Below are 16,767 nucleotides of genomic sequence, written 5' to 3'. Positions count from 1 at the left end.
GCTAAATCGATTTTGCGATTTCGCAAATTGGTCATTTTTAGGTCTCGTAGACCTATTGCAGCTGAGTTGCCTGTGAAGCGACATACACAGGTGCACGAGCAGCTACAGACAGGTGCACGAGCGTCGATGTCCCAGCGTGGGCGCGCACGCCCAGCCCCCCGGAGCCGTGCACATCTCCTATCTCAGTCAGCCATGCCTCTCTCAGTTCTCAGTCGCGCGCGCACACACAGGCACACACACACGCTCACACACACACACACACGTGCACACCCCCCCCCAAACCTACTCACGGACTCACAGTCACACACACCCATCCACCCACTCGAAGTGGCCATCTCCTGTCTCGCTAGCCTGATGCACCCAAACACAGTGTTTACACAGTGTTTACATGTCCCCCTACTCACCAGGCTGACTCTGGACTCCCCCGCTGCCCTCCAGGCCGGTCTTTCCTCCGCAGGTGTGTAGGGTCAGCGACTCAGGCTCAGCAGCATCGGGGCTATCCAGGACGAGTTTCCTAGACGTCCGAAGATCTGCACGCTCACTGCAGCGCGTGACTGAGTGTGCGCCCGTACAGCTGAGGTGCACGCACGCGCTGCCGCAGAGACCAGGGCAGGTGCACGAGAAGAGCAGACTACAAACTCAGCTCGCTCTGCGATATCCACCAATGGGAGGCCGGATGACGTGTGTAGCTCTGGGCGCATGCGCGCAACTGGAAACACCTCTCGTCACAGCGTGGGCAGACCGGGTGACACCAAAATGCACAATAATGGGACCCCCGCCCCGCCCCGCCCGTGGACCAGCCTGCACCGGAGATCCCCGCGCCTGGAGCCCAGGCAGGGACAGCATGGCATCCATAGAGAACTTTGACCCGGTGACCACCAACGTGACGGCCACTAAGATCGGGATCACAGTGTCCTGCAGGTAAGACCCCCGTCTGTGCAGCTGATCCTCACACGCACCCCCCCTGACACACCCAGCAGCGGACCCCACACACGCACCCCCATCAATTCCCCCTGAGATATAAACTGCCCAGCGCCCTCGCACACAGCCCCCGGCCGTCGTCTGCTCATCTCAGCCATGTTTACTTTCGTCATTAGAGCTGGGCTTAAAATCCAGTGATGTGTTAGTTAGCTTAAAGCAGTCCCAGGGAGTCCTTTAAAACATTCAAAGGAGCATCCTGTTCACAGCGGAGAAAAAAAACAATGGAGCGAGGACCCTCCGGCGTCGAGGTAGTAGTGACTTCATAAATGATGCAGTTACATCAACGTTTATTGATAGGCAATTAGGATTTAATGTTGGTGTTTTAAGGTGAGATGTTTTTGTCCCTTACTGCTTTTTTCAAGACTTTCAGCACTTGTTTCTTTCCAATCTTCCACCAATTTAACGAATTCACAAACTGCAGATCCTCTCTGCAAGACATGAGGCTCTTCCAACAATTTAACGAATTCACAAACTGCAGATCCTCTCTGCAAGACATGAGGCTCGGAAAGAAAAGGTGTAAAGCTCCCAGAAGCCCTGTATCTTGTTGCAGTGCCAGCTATGACGACAGAGTGACCAAACTTCTAGAAGCCTTGTAGAGTGATGTCACCATACACATAGCAGTGGTAAAGCTCCTTGAAGCCTGTAAACTGTTTCATATTACATGCACCATTATAGCGCTACGAAGCCCTGTATGCTATTGTTAAATCGCATATACAATGCCAAAGCTCCAAAAAGTCTGAATTATAGTGTAATATCAAGGGTGTTTTAAGTCTTCTGTTATGCTGGGACATCACTCACCAATTATTAAAGTTCCCAGAAGCCAGTGGGTTTGCTGTGATGTCACACAGCATGGTTCAGCTCCTAGTCCGTTTCTATCCTATTCGGATATATACACACACATCACAGGCGTGTGCAGGGCTGACACCCGTGCACCAGTTTCTATGTGCATCCTGCTGAACTGCTTGTGTGTACTTATGACGCAAGAGCCCGTGACATGGGGCAGGCTCTGGGTCCAACCCACACATGGCTTTGTAATGAGAGAAATCTCTTCGCACCGGTGCTGTCTAGCACCCCAGTACTTTGTCATTGTAATTACAGTGATGACGACCCCGCCTGGTTTCAGCCTCACGTGTCTCCCAGCTGCATTCTATCAATTAAGCCAATAAATACTTCATGTTGGGGAGAAAAAAAAAGAGCTGCGTACTCCCCTCACATTTGTGGCTGGGTGGCTCCCGCGTACACCTTTTGGCAGGGGGCCCTACTCTACACTACTCTCATTGTGCAAAGTCTGTACATCGCTGTAGCATTCCATTATGCACAGTGTGCCTGTTCCACTATGCACGGCTGTCCTGTGATCACAGTAGGCAGAACCCATTTGGGTACTGTCCTGTCCCGTATGCACTATCTTCTTCGTACCTCTCTGTGCACTGCTGCTCTGCATGCACAGTTGTATTCCTACTCTCTGTGCACTGCTGTCATAGGTGTTGTGTGTGGGGGTGACAGTCGTGTTCCTGCCCCTCCGTGCACTGGTCTGCATGTACAGGTTTGTCGACCCTGTCCCTCCTTGCACTGCGGCCCTCGGGGTGTTAAAGGGGCGGTGTGAACAGTCAGCCCCTGCAGGTGTGAAGTGTTTTACTCCTGCACTTCCCGTCAGTGCTGCCCTGAGGGCGGTGCTAATGGCTGAACACTACAGACCCTCGTTGCACAGCTGCCTGGTGTGTAACATGTTCTCCTCGGTTAAAAGGTTGACTTTGGGGAACTTGCTTTGATTTTAAAAATGTTCATTGCGCTTAGAAATAAACCCCGAGTTCTGGGTCTGGGCATTTCAAACCCCACCTGGGAGGGGCGAGCGGGCTCTGAGTCATCAAGCCCACAAGGCAAGTCACGTAAACTCTCACCTGAGTGAGCCAGAGATCAGCCTAAACTGAGCCATCTCGGGCATTAAGATATGACAGCACCTTTAGTTTTACTCAAGTGGTCAATACGTTCACCAGTGAAGTGGAAGGGCCCCGACATCTCAGAATTAAAGATACCCAATCTTCGCCTCTGGGACTGGCAGCTCTTCGCAAGGTCTGTCCATGTCCTCGTTTTCAACATTCATGCTGCACGCTGCAATGAGGCCAACCCTAACTCTGTGAGGCCCGCCTCACTGTGGGCCAAGAGGAAAATACCATCAATGCTGATGCTCTCATGCAAAACATCTCCAGCCTTAAATTTCACCACATCCCAAGTGCACACCTTTGCATCTCCTAGACCAAATATAAAATGGTACACACGCAGCATTGCCCACATTGTTCATTTAATGATACAGAAGGTCAAATTGTCCAATACTCTCAAAAATAGGTCATTAAAAATTGCAACTTACAGAACGATCTCAGTGGCAATTTTGGTAATAAAGCAGTTTGGATGGTGTAAAATCACAAATTACCTCACCCACTGCAGTTGCTGTATGCTTACACTCCAGTCCTGCATCTCTGACACTAGCGATCCCTCCCAAAATATGCAGCAAATTAATTTTATTTCTCACAACAATCATCCTCTTCAGTACCCCAACAGTACCAATGAATTTCGCTTGAGCCATTCTTCAGCCTCATGTTTGTCCTATTCTTAACCAGTCTTGGGTCAATCTGCCTCGGGCTCTAAACCTTTTAGGGAGGGTTCCAGAGACAAAGCCCTGGTACAGGAGGCAACTAGTAGATTGCACAATACCACATCTAAGCTATAAGATGGATACTGCTTCATTAGCCCTGGTTCAGTGGTCCAAAGAAAGAGGTCCTATTCCAAGGCCCTGCTTCAAATTGAGATCCTTCTCCTGGGTCCTGATGACTCTTCCTTCCAATTTTATCCATTGGCTTTGGATTGGCTTCATCCCACTCCATCAAAAAACAACTCAATCTCTGAGTCTTGTTCTAACCGTAGGATTTACAAAAGCGCCAGTTCATTGCTAGTGACTCTATTTTATTGCCGACTTTGTGTTTACTCTTTTGGGAATTTTCGAATCCGGTTCCTCTTTAAACCTGCATACTACTAAAGCAAAATATTTCCTTTTTTTACCGTTGGAGGAGGTTGGTTTTACAAAAGCGACTGTTCATTGCTGGTGACTCAGGTAAGGGACATTTTCGGTGATAACAAAGATGTCATAAATGTTAAACTATAGTATGTTTAAAAAATACTTGTAAGCGCGATTTAAAATTTCTTGGTGTACGACGCTGCTCATCGCTCACAGACATGTGCTGTAGTACCTCCTGCTTACTCTGCTTATTAATCTACTAGGTCTGTACCTTTCACTGTAAATAGCTAGTATTTTTCTTGTCTCTCTCACTACCGTACAAACATTGTCACTCAGCACCACCACAGCGTCACTCAGCACCACCACAGCGTCACTCCGCACCACCACAGCGTCACTCCGCACCACCACAGCGTCACTCCGCACCACCACAGCGTCACTCCGCACCACCACAGCGTCACTCCGCACCACCACAGCGTCACTCCGCACCACCACAGCATCACTCCGCACCACCACAGCATCACTCAGGGGCCCACAACATCACTATGCGCTACCACAGCATCACTGAACGCCACAGCCTCACTCGTCGCCACCACAACATCACTTTGCACCATCACAGCATCAATCTGTTCAACCATTCAAAAACAACTGGTTCAAATATGTTCTCTCAATGTTTTAAGCTTTATTACAAATGTCACAGAAAGATGTTAAAATTTCACTTCTGTTCTTGGATTTTCGTCACAATAAAATACACTGAACACAATCTTCACAAACGTTATTTACAAAAGTTTAAGCTATTTCTATTATAAATTACAATAACTTTTATTTAAGTATTAATTATTTAAAAAAATTAAAAGCCATTGTTATTTGTAAAGCAATAAATCTAAGTCACGTAAATACAACACATCTTGCATTACAAATGCTATGGGTGTCACATTTGCCAAAGTTAAAACTATTGGAATTGTAAATGACTAGGGGCCAGATGTAGGTAATTCTATTTTACCGACTCATAAATACCGAATTTTACAGATTCGGTATTTATGAATCGGTAAAATAGAAGTACCGAGATGTAGGTAAATCCAGATGTGGATTTACCGAATCTTTAAAAGTCGGTATTTACCGATTCGGTAAATACCGACCGGTAATGCTCCATTCATTCCTATGGGCTTTGAAGCCCATAGGAATGAATGGGGCATTACCGGTCGGTATTTACCGAATCGGTAAATACCGATTTTGACAAGGGTGCAGGGGGTGTCACTTTGACACCCTCTAGCACCCCCAAAAAAGGTACGGGGGCCATGTGGCAGGCATACCTGCCCTAAGGGCAGGTCTGCCTGTCATATGGCACAGGTGTGCATGCACACATGTGCATGCACACCTCAATCGGTATTTCACCATCAAATTGAATTTGATGGTAAAATACCGATTTCTTAGGCCTTGTGGGACTCATAAGAGTCCCACCTACATATCAATTTTACCGATTCTGTAAAAATACCGGTCGGTAAATTTACCGACCGGTATATTTACAGAATCGGTAAAATTACCGATTTGCCCAGTTTCTGTCCTCCTACATCTCGGTAGCCAAATACCGGTCGGTAACGGCCGAATTCGGCCGTTATCGACCGGTATTTGGCTACCTACATCTGGCCCTAAGCTATTAATTTAGATATTTTCAAAACCAACACAGAAATAAAAAAACTTGCCATTTACAATACCAATAGCTCAAAATATCCTAATGCGAGACCTATTGCATTGCAAATGCTTGTTCTTATCATGAATTGCAGATCATTGAATTGCGATTGCAATAGCTAATTCGCAGCTATTGCGATCGCAATTTTGGTTGATGAATCTGGCTGTAAAATTGGTAACACAACTTGCTTAATACCCTCTCTGAAGTCTTAGCCTGATGACTGCTGCTCCATGCTACCACTAGGATAGCTTTCTATAAGGTTGACTTTACAACCACCATCAATAAGGGTCGATTAGACTGGTGCAAGGTGCCCACAAGAATTAGTGGACATCATATGCCAGGCTAACTTCTCACACCACTCACTTGGTAAAATACTGTATGATCTGTTTTAGGCATAATCCTGGGAAGGGTACCCCCTCACCTTCTGGTAATTTTGCACCACCCTCCTTCCCTTTTGAGGTACTCCAAATGGACTAAATCGAATTGCCACAGGTTAACAATTTGAAATATGTACTAGTGGTAGTGAAATATGTACTTCTGGCAGTCTGTGCTTTTAGTAAGTGGATTGAGGCTTACCCCACGAAAGAAAACACCAAAATGGCAAGGAGTTTTTCCCCCGCTACGGTTTGCCCCACTTGATCTGGAGTGACAATGGAAGTCACTTCAATGCCAAACTGATCCAGCTGATATGCAAATGTTTGTACATTCAGCAAAAGTTTCATGCAGCTAACCACCCTCAGTCAGCAGGTTTAGTTGAGAAGCACAATGGTACTCTCAAGTTAAAATTGTCAAAGGTGAAGAGAGCACTGGGTTGCAGTGGCCAGATGCAATGCCCCTTGCTATGTTGTCCACTAGAATGACTGCCCATTCCAGGACCGGAATATCTCCCTATGAGGTAATTTTCGGTCGTCCAGCGAATGTGTGGGGTGTCCCTAGACCAAAGAGAGTTTTGGATACTGAGTACCCTTTGTTACTAAAAGCTTACGTTCTATCCACCAACAGATACATGAGTCGCTACCTCCAGCACCTGAGGCACCCGGGCACATGATTCAGCCTGGTGACTATACACTGATTTGAAGTTTTCAAAGAAAAGAAGTCTTGGAGCCAAGATGGAAGGGCCCTTATTTAGTCCTCATCGCCACAAGAACAGCGGTGAGAGTTGAAGGCTAGAAGAACTGGGTGCATGCCTCTCACTGTAAGAGAGTGCTTCTGCCCCTGCCCTACAATGCCTGGGTAAGAGAGGGCATCGGAGTCCACGAAACTGAAAAAGTTCTGCTATACCTACCCTTCTTGGATGCTCTATTGGTTTGGACGCAAACAGAAGCAGAACATTATGCTGTGTTGAATGAAGCCATACCCCCGGGCTGCTCAGGGTTCCACTTCACCTGACCTCTTGGAACCTGAGCTACAGTCATCAACGTCTCCTGAATTTCAAATCCTACTTCAAGATGAGACAGTGCCTGGAAAAGACAGGTACAATTTGCGTCCTCGACAGAAAGGTGGTGCACCAAAAGAAAAGTGAGTGTAGTTTGGGATGGACTTCATTGCATAAGGCAAGTAAAATGTCCCTTGTTTTTGCTTCTACCTTGTTAGACTAGGGATCAGAAAACTGGTGCTCTGCCCGTGACGCAGGACAGGATAAGCTGAGGGTATCTTCCAAGGAGGGAGAGTGCCTATCTTGAGAACAGTGAACAATTGTCAATGAGCTGCAAGGGTGTAGCTCCACCGCCGCGTGCTTAATAGCACCACAGAGGATTGGACAATAGAAGCCTGCCAGGGAGGCTGAGAACAGACCCTGATTTTTGACCTTTATGGTTTTTTTTTCTTTTTAGTCTTTATTTTTGTAGTGTTTCTGTGCCTTTTCTCTATAATTGGCTCAATTTTAAGTCGTTGTTTCTTTGACACTTTGATCTGTGCATATTATTGTAGAAAAATGTTTTGGTTCGCCCTCTTGCAGCAGATGAACAAGGTCTTGTTGCTCTATGTTCAGGGTGGATTGGTTTCGAATGGTTGCTCAGGAAAAATATCTTTTGGGTTGTAATTATGTCACTGTTCCTATTGGGGGAGGGGTTTTGCTTTGGGTGAAGGGGTGTTCTGGGATTCCATCATAATGTATTTTGTATCAAGCAGCTCCCTCTGACCGTCAGAAGCACACTAAGCACAATCATGGTTTCCTGGATACCCACCGAAAATTCTTTGGGGATAACACAGCTTGTTATCCCACTGATTCTGTTACCAGTTTATGGACAGTGTGAGAAGTTGGCCTGGTATATGATGCCCACAATTCTAGTGGGCACCTTGCACCAGTCCAAACAACCCTTATTGATGGTGGTTGTAAAGTCAACCTTATAGAAAGCTATCCTAGTGGTAGCTGAGGAGAGAAGCCTTCAGGCTAAGACTTTAGAGGCGAGTTAAGCAAGTTGTTTTACCAATTATAATCCCTTGAGTACCAAATGAAAGCACACCACACAAGGTATATATCAAATATATATGTATTTATTGTAAACACAACCCCTCTGCACTCTTTATGAGGTCAGAGGTAAAAGTACAATACAAGGAACTTAATTAGCATACGATAAGTTGCACAGTATACGTTATGCCCTTGGGGCCTCACAAACCATATACTAAAATAGTGGTATAAGAACCACGTCTGGAATAGAACGCAGGCCTAGGGCCTGTAGAATCTCTGGGGCTTCTAGGAACATACAAAAGTTAGGATGTAGGAGGCCCACGGGAGACGCGTGCAGTGTTTAAACACAGCTGCGGGTTACCATTGACTTTCAATGGGAAACAAACAAGTTACAAATTTACCATTGAAGGACACTTCTAGGTTAACTACGATGCAACCCTTTTAGACTAGGACACTTCGAGAGTCAAGACCCACGGGGGCACCGGAGTACTCGTATTACCTCACCCTGGGAAGCCGGGTGCATAGGTGCCTTTTGGTGTCGGGTTTTGTCGTCGATTCCAATGGAGAGCTGTGAGGAAGTGCTGCAGGCGACCAGAGGAAAAGTGTCTGGGTGGATCGAAGATGTGAAGAACCTGAAAGCAGAGGAGACAGAGTCTGGGCCACTAGTCAGTGAACAGGATGGTGATAGGAAGATGCCACCAGATGTCGGATGAGTTCAGGTGAAAAGGTGAAGCTTGTCTCTTCAGCCACGAGGACCAAGAGGTGTCAACGACAACCAGGAGCTGGATTCGAGCTGTCCCACAAAAAATCTAGTTGACTGCGGTGTTGGTATCCTGATTGGACCCAACATGCCTTGGCAAATACAATCCTTGCAGGATGTTGAGATGGGCTTCGGTGCAGACCAGCAAGGTCTGAGGAACTTCTCTTTTGGGGAAAAGTTGGAGCAAGCCTGGAGTAATCAGGAAAGCAGAGTAAATCAAGGATTGTTCTTCTTGGGAGCTCACTAGCCAATGGACTAGGAACTGCGAAGACACATCAATCTGAAATGCACAAAGTGGGCCCACGGGACACTCGTGGAGTGTGGGCCTCTGAGCTTCAGTGCAAAAGGTGCTCTAGGCTGGGGCTTCAAGCACCCCAATGCATAACTTTGGGATACCTCAGGAAGTCAGTGCAGTAGCAGAAATGCAGGATGTCCAGGATTTCTGGTCCCACGTCTCTTGTGTCCACCACAGGTCTCAGCTTTGCTGGGAGAGCAGGTCAGCATTAGAGATGTCTGGAAGTCTGAGTCCTGTGTCACAGATTCTTTGGGATCCAGTGGGAGCCTCAAAAATGCAGACCAGCAAAAAAGCTGTTGGTGCCTGTTTAAACAGGGTGATCCCTCCTTGACCACAAGGGAGATTTTGTCCATCTTCCAGTCGATATGGAATGTCTAAGGTCCAAGATATATGTTGCAGAGTTTCATCCAGGCTAATCTAAAGTCCTAGGGACTGGGGTTCTATATTTATAGTAAGTTTAGGGATTGGACATACTCTAAGGTCCCTCCTATGGGTGGACCTGGGGAGGGGGTGGTTACACCCCTTACCCTTTGTCTAGTTTCACGCCAGAGCTGGGACTGAGTGCCACAGCAACTGGTTTGAACTGGGAAATGAATGGAGCACCTTGTGTGCCCCAGGCAGTGTCTGGAAAGCATTTACTGAATGCAGCCCTCCTTGCTCCAATACACTAAAGCCTGTCTGGGGAGGAGCCCGCACGTCACTGGACAGGTAACCTATTGTCCAGGCCTCCCCTTCTGGAGTTTCATCCAGCAGCAGGAGGGCAGACTTGTGTCCGTGGCAGCATCATCCATTTTGTGATGCTGGGGCTCTGTTTAACTTTAACCGGGTTTAACAGTAACTACATGTCTTCTCCCTCTAGAAGGGTGGAATGCTACCCCCGCTACCAGAATTGGTGGGGGGGGGGTAGTATTCCAAAGTGTTTGACACATTACATGACATGTTTTGATAAAGCCAAACCAAAGTTAGCATTAACTCCGAGTATTATAATGCACTTAAGAGTATATGGTATGGCTATATCATAGAACAGCTATAAGGAGATGGTTCCGAAAGCTGCAGAGGGACTCAGCTCATGCTAGGGCACCTTCTCACACAAAACCAAGCACTCTACCTCCAGGATTGTCAAGACCTGCCATAGGAGTGACTTATAGGTTACTATGTGCCTATATATAAGGTAGATATAGGTATATACTATATCTAAGTAAGGGGTGATTACACCACCCTACCCAAGCTGTAAGAACAGACCTGTGGTGTCAGTTTGGAAGGCTAACCAGGGGTGGCACAATACATGCTGCAGCCCCTGGTAGGCCTAGGGTGCACCTATGCCCTGGGTACCTAGAGTACCATATACAGGGTGAGACCAAGAGTGACCCAGTAGCCAATCTGATATGTACCTAAAGTTCATGGTATCAATTTAGTGAGAGAACAGCTAGGCTGTGGGCCTGATTAGCAGGGCCACAGCCATACTAAAGTTGAAAAACCAGTGAATCACAGCAAAAAGTGGGGGTAACCATGGACAGAAGTCCCCACTATCCTACAGTAATTATTTAATGTCTAACCTTTTGACTGTAAATGACTATTGCATGTGGATTATCACTTTTGGAACTAAAACAAGTGTGTTTAGGGTCATTTTCTAAAATTGGTCAAAATAGAAGCTTCTGAGTAGGAGGAAAAGTCTGCAAAAATTGGCAATTTTGATCATTGTGAGACTTTAAAAAGTGGTTATTCCATGAGAGGCACAATCGAAGTGACATTTTGAATCATTTTTTGTGTAGTCCAAAAACCAATTTTCTGATGAAAAACGATGACCCCGGAACAGGCCGAACTTTCTCCAGGTCGTCAGAAATGATAATTTTTTAATGTTTAATCTTTTAAATGAAAATGACTTTTGAATGTGGATTATCACTTTTGGAACTAAAATAAGTGTGTTTAGAGACATTTTCAGGCCCAAAAGCAGTCAAAATAGAAACTTCTGAGTAGGAGGAAATGTCTGTAATAATGGCATTTTTGGTCACGTGAGGATTTAAAAAATGGTTATTAAACATTAGGCACAATCGAATAGACATTTTGAATCCTTTTTTGTATAGTCCAAAAAACAATGTTCTTATAAAAAACGATTACCCCAGACCTGTCGAAATTTCTCCAGATTATCAGTAATGATCATTTTTTAATGTTTAATCTTGTGACTGAAAATGACTTTTGAATGTGAATTATCACTTTAGGAATTAAAATAAGTGTGTTTAGAGTCATTTTCCTGTCCGACATTGGTGAAAATAGAAGCTTCTGAGTGGGAGTACAAGTCTGTAAAAATGGCAAATGTGGTCACTGTGAGGCTTTAAATTGTGGTTATTCCACATGAGTCAAAATCCAATTGACATTTTGAAACATTTTTTGTACAATTCAAAAAATCTATTTTCTGGTGAAAAACGATGACCCCGGACCAATTGAACTTTCTCCAGATGGCCAGAAATGTTAATTTGTTGATGTTTAATTTTTTGACTGTAAATGACTGTTGCATGTGAATTATCACTTTTGGAACAAAAATATGTGTGTTTAGTGTCATTTTACTGCCCGACATTCTCTGCCTACAAGAAACTCATGTAATAACTTAGGACTAGATTTATTGGTTTGCTCTAAACAGACGGGAATTAAGCGGGGAGTTGTGATCCTCATGCGACATAATTTAGGGTCTTGTATAAAAACAACTGCCGATAAATGGGGAAGACGGGTTTCCGCAGAGCTGTTATTATTCCAACAGAAGGTCGTAATATATACTGTTTATGGTCCTAATCTGGACGACGCGGAGCTATTTAATTTCCTAAATCAGGAGCTATCTGTTTGCACTCTTTCTATTATTCTTTGTGGGGATTTAAATATTCACTTAGAAGCTAATTTTGATATCAGACACGATAAATATACGGGCCTTAAACCTCGGACCTTCAGAGCCTTGAGGAACCTATTGACGGACAATTGTCTTATGGATGTTTGGTTTTTCCTGTATAGTAATGACCCCGGTTATAGTTTCTTTTCTGCCCCGCATCGGAAGCATGTCCGTCTTGACTATTTTTATGTGTCCCAATTTTTTTTTGATAAAGTAAAAATGGAGGCTCTCCCCAGATTATTATCGGATCACAATCCTTTAGTAATGTACGTTAGTCTACCATCTGTATGGGAAGGGCCTAAAACAACTTGGTCATTTCAGAGGAGTCTATTACTCGATGACGAATATATACAATACATGACCAAAGACATACAGGATTTTTTTTATATCAACCATTACAGTGCGCCTATCCCAGTTGTTCGGGACACATTCAAGTCTATAGTAAGGGGAGAAACTTTAAAGTATTCAAACTTTCAAGGTAAAAGTAAACGGGATAAATTTACAAAAGACTGTGATATGGTTCTGCAGGCAGAAAGAAAACTAGCCAAAAGTATCAAATCTAACACCCATATCGAAGAATACCAAACTGATCTTTCTATCAAACGTAGTATAGTATATTCCCATATTGTGGAGCGAGTGATTTCTCAATATAGACAACATAGAACTGAAAGCTACGAGCTAAGTGAGCAAACAGGCAAAATATTGGCTCAAAGATTACGTCAAAAAACAACAGCAAACGAAATCCTTAAAATTCGAGATCTCAGTGGGACTGTCAGAGTATCCAAGACGGATATATTAGTTGCCTTCAGTGAATTTTATCAGTCTTTATATTGTCAACCTAATAATACAGCTGACATAGAAGCCAGAACATTTCAATATTTGGAGGGTATAGATGTAACTTGGTTAACGGAAGATCAGAGGGAGCCTCTTAGCGCTATATTTACATGGGAATAAATCGAAGTAGCAATAATGGGGTTGCCTCCTGGTAAAGCAGCAGGGCCAGACAGTATTCCACTAGAATTCTATTGAATATTTAGGAGAGTTTTAAAACCAGAACTCATAAAACTGTTTCAACTGGCATTTTGAAATGATGACCCGGACCTGTCGAACTTTCTCCAGATGGTCAGAAATGTTCATTTTTTAATGTTTAATCTTTTGACTGTAAATTACCATTGCATTTGAATTATCACTTTTGGAACTAAAATTAGTGTATATAGAGTCATTTTCCTGCCCGAAATTGGCCAAAATAGAAACTTCTGAGTAGGAGGAAAAGCTATTTCAACTGGTTCACTCAGTTGTTTTTCTTCTTCAGTGGGGCCTGGAATTCTTTTGGTATGACTCACGTGTATCCAATTGGGTAAACCTGCACACTTCACTGCTGTAGTAGTGACCAGTATGACTTGACGTGTTTTATCCCATCTGGGTGCTAAGCACGACTTTCCGGCGTATTTCTTCACTACCACACAGTCTCCAGGATTCAAATCATGCGCTTGTGCTAGCTAACTGGCAACTGGGTCTTCTCCAACCTGGTGAGAGACAGAATGCACTAGGTCAGCCAGATCATCAGTTATATTCATCAGTTTGTGACCAGGAATAAAAGCTTGTTTCTATAAGTATCTCATGGGGACTCAATCCTGTTTTCCTATCAGGAACCCTGTTGTGTATTGATTTAGATTCTGTATGAATATCCCAATTCATGCCCTTATATAGGTATAATTCACATTGCCCTTATTTAGGCATAGAAATCCAGCCCTTGTTTAGGCATAGCCCATGCTACCCAAATACAGGCATGGCTACTTACATCCATTCATCTACATCAAAACGAGTTCCTGGAAAACCAGACTCTTAAGCCTTTAGGACTTTCCCTTACTTGAATATTGATTTCTCCAAGAACTCATTTATTATGCATGTACATCTATTCCTTAGGGGTTTATTCATGACGTTCTTATACCCGACTTTTACGTCTATACTGACATTCCTAAACACCTTCAAATATACCTTCACTTGCTATGGCAATGCACGGTATTGTTCTCTAGGGGGTGTCACTCTATATGAGGTCCTATTTGGGACAAGAATGTTGGTTTCGGATCTTGATTGTCATGGAACAGTGGTGGAAAATAAGAAATTTGATATCAAAGAACGTTTGGCTGTTTTATAGGACTTAAATGAACTAAGATCGAAACAAAGCAACGTGTTCCTGAAGCCAACCACCACTGGAGAAAAAACAACTGTCCCAGCAAGGCCTGTCTGAATCCCAAAGCTTGGTGATTTAGTCAGAGAAAAGATCACGGACAAGAAGGAATTTGGGCTTCTTATAGACAGCCAGTACCTGTCCTAGCAATCCACGGATCAAAACAGGTTTACTGCTACCCCTTGCTGGTAAAAAGGAGAGAAGATTTGTGTCCATCGACCTGATCAAACCACACTATGTGGCAAATACTAAGCAGTAGGCCAAGTGGTCTCTGACAATGTAGCAGATGCACGCCGCTAGCTACAATTCAAGATGTTCAAACTGAGAGACTTATCACCTTTGAAGATTCTACAGTGAGAAAAGAAGGACTATGCAACAAATCTATGGAACTCTTTCCTCTGAGACCCAAATAACAGTTTGTCCTGATACACCTGTCTACAACGAAGTAACATGTGATCACGTGGTTCCAGCGATTTCAACAAATCATGATGCAATTCCAACCATTGTAGAACTGCCTCTGGCTATTTCATTAACTTTGATACGTTTTCTGAGGATCCAAGTGAACCTGAATTGACGCCAGCACAAAGAACTTTCAAAGAACAAGCAACAGACATTTATCATCACCTGAAAAACACTTATCTGGTTTCACCAAGGATTGAACTATGGATTGTTTTGGGAATATTCTTATTTCTACTTTGGTTAGCTCTGGTAATAACTCTGGGTATGCTGATAAATGGAAGATATATTCAAATGGACACAGCAAGTAAAGAAGTGAACTTACTTCTCCAGCCACACAAATCATCCCATCGTGAACAAAGAGACTTGTCAGCAGTGAACATCACAGCCGTTCCAATACCAGATGGTATAGTTTGGGACAGAATTGAATATGACATTTTTGGCCTGTCGGAGCTGTTGAAGATTCCACACTTTTTCAAGATTTCATTAAGTGACTATATTACCTCTAGTACCTTTTCTTATGATTGGGACTTTGAGACTGTTCATAATATGATGTCTGATCTAGAAATCTCTGCAGTATTCCCAAATCATGAATATTTAGAGGGTTCATCAGACTATGAACAAATGTATTGTTATATCTTATGGTCATCATTTCTTGCACAAATCTGCAATGCCTAGAAATGTATATATGTATAACCAATGGGAACATTGTCCTACACCTCCAAAGGGTAACTCAAAACCGTTTGCAATGACATTTTCATAATTTTTATGGTTCAATTTATCCAATGCTGAATCATTTTATTTAAAAAATGTGAACAGTACAGGAACGAAAAATATGTTAACCAATACAAAACAGATTTATTCTGCAGCCTTTATTGCCCAACTGTCTAGACAGGGTTTTGACTTTTGGAAAGACTATATTGAGACAAAAACTGTCTGGGGTACAAAAGATTGGCAAGTTCAGAGGGTAGAAGCTTTGTTTAGAGCCTGTATTACACCTGAGAAAATATGTTTTTGAATGACACTGTCCAACAAATGTCTTGCCTTTGGCTAGCCAAGATCAAAGACATGAACACACTGACCATACCTATACCTACAAATAATAGCACTACACGGGGGAGGTCGACTTACATAATATTTTGCATCACAACAGATCAGATCAAGAATGGAAAAAATGGTTGCTCTGGCCCACAGACAGAAGCAACTGTCAAGATCGATTCCTGAACAAAACACGGGGTTTCACTATCAATAGGCCAGACCCAAGATATGTTCAAAGACAGTGTTCTGGGGTAGTAACAACATACAGTGTAGGGAAACTATGCCTTGATTGGCTACAGAAATCTACACTTGAGGACGTAAAACTACACTTATCTTTACTTAAAGATGGTGCAGACCTTGGGGAATTCTTGCTAGGACCAAGAAAAACGCGTCAAAAACGTTTCATATATGCCGGTATCTACGCTGCTTATAAGGTAATATGGAAGATTACCCAAGCAGAGAATCAGAACAAATACGAGAAATTGATCATATTAATTTAGAGAAATCTCTCTCTGTAGTAGACAATGGGTTAACGACTCTGTCATCCAGGATACATTCATTGGACAGCATTGTGTCTTCTGCCATAGACATCATGGAACAAGACTTGGTCATGCTGCAACATGGTCAGTATCAATTACGTTCTATCATGCTATTAGGCTGGACGCTACAAAACTTGCGTACAGGCTATGTGCCTTGCCGTTTAATCAACACTACGTCACTGTTTTCAGAATTCAATCTCACTGATAAACAGATCAAATTGGCACAGAGGGGAACAGACTATATGGTGCTGAGCATTGAAAAACTGGAAAAATTACCATTCACAGTGGCAGAACAACCAGCTACTGAATGGATAATACATGGAACAATCACTCTGCCGGTTACAATTTTCCATTTTCAGTATTGCCTAAAACACATACCAGCAGGCAAATATGAAAGGTTGGGTAAAAAATACATCAAGACATCCTGGGATTTACCATACACACACAGATGTTGGAGTGGGAGGCGTGAAGTGTTTCTTAGCAATACAAAATGTGAAAATGCACTAAGCTGTTCTCTCCTTT

At 43.6% G+C, this 16,767-nt stretch overlaps 1 long non-coding RNA gene across 1 annotated transcript in view; it reads left to right on the top strand.

Moving 5' to 3' along the window:
- The first annotated feature begins 742 nt into the window (after positions 1–742).
- Positions 743–16,767, top strand: part of LOC144786250 (uncharacterized) — a 59,376-nt gene continuing 43,351 nt past the window's right edge. Inside the window, exon 1 of the long non-coding RNA XR_013602095.1 lies at positions 743–921. This is a non-coding gene — a long non-coding RNA (uncharacterized LOC144786250). The remainder of the gene's footprint in view (positions 922–16,767) is intronic.

The sequence above is a fragment of the Lissotriton helveticus genome, chromosome 10 (assembly GCF_964261635.1).
Source record: "Lissotriton helveticus chromosome 10, aLisHel1.1, whole genome shotgun sequence".
NCBI lineage: Eukaryota > Metazoa > Chordata > Amphibia > Caudata > Salamandridae > Lissotriton > Lissotriton helveticus.
This window is presented reverse-complemented; position numbering and strand designations above follow the sequence as displayed.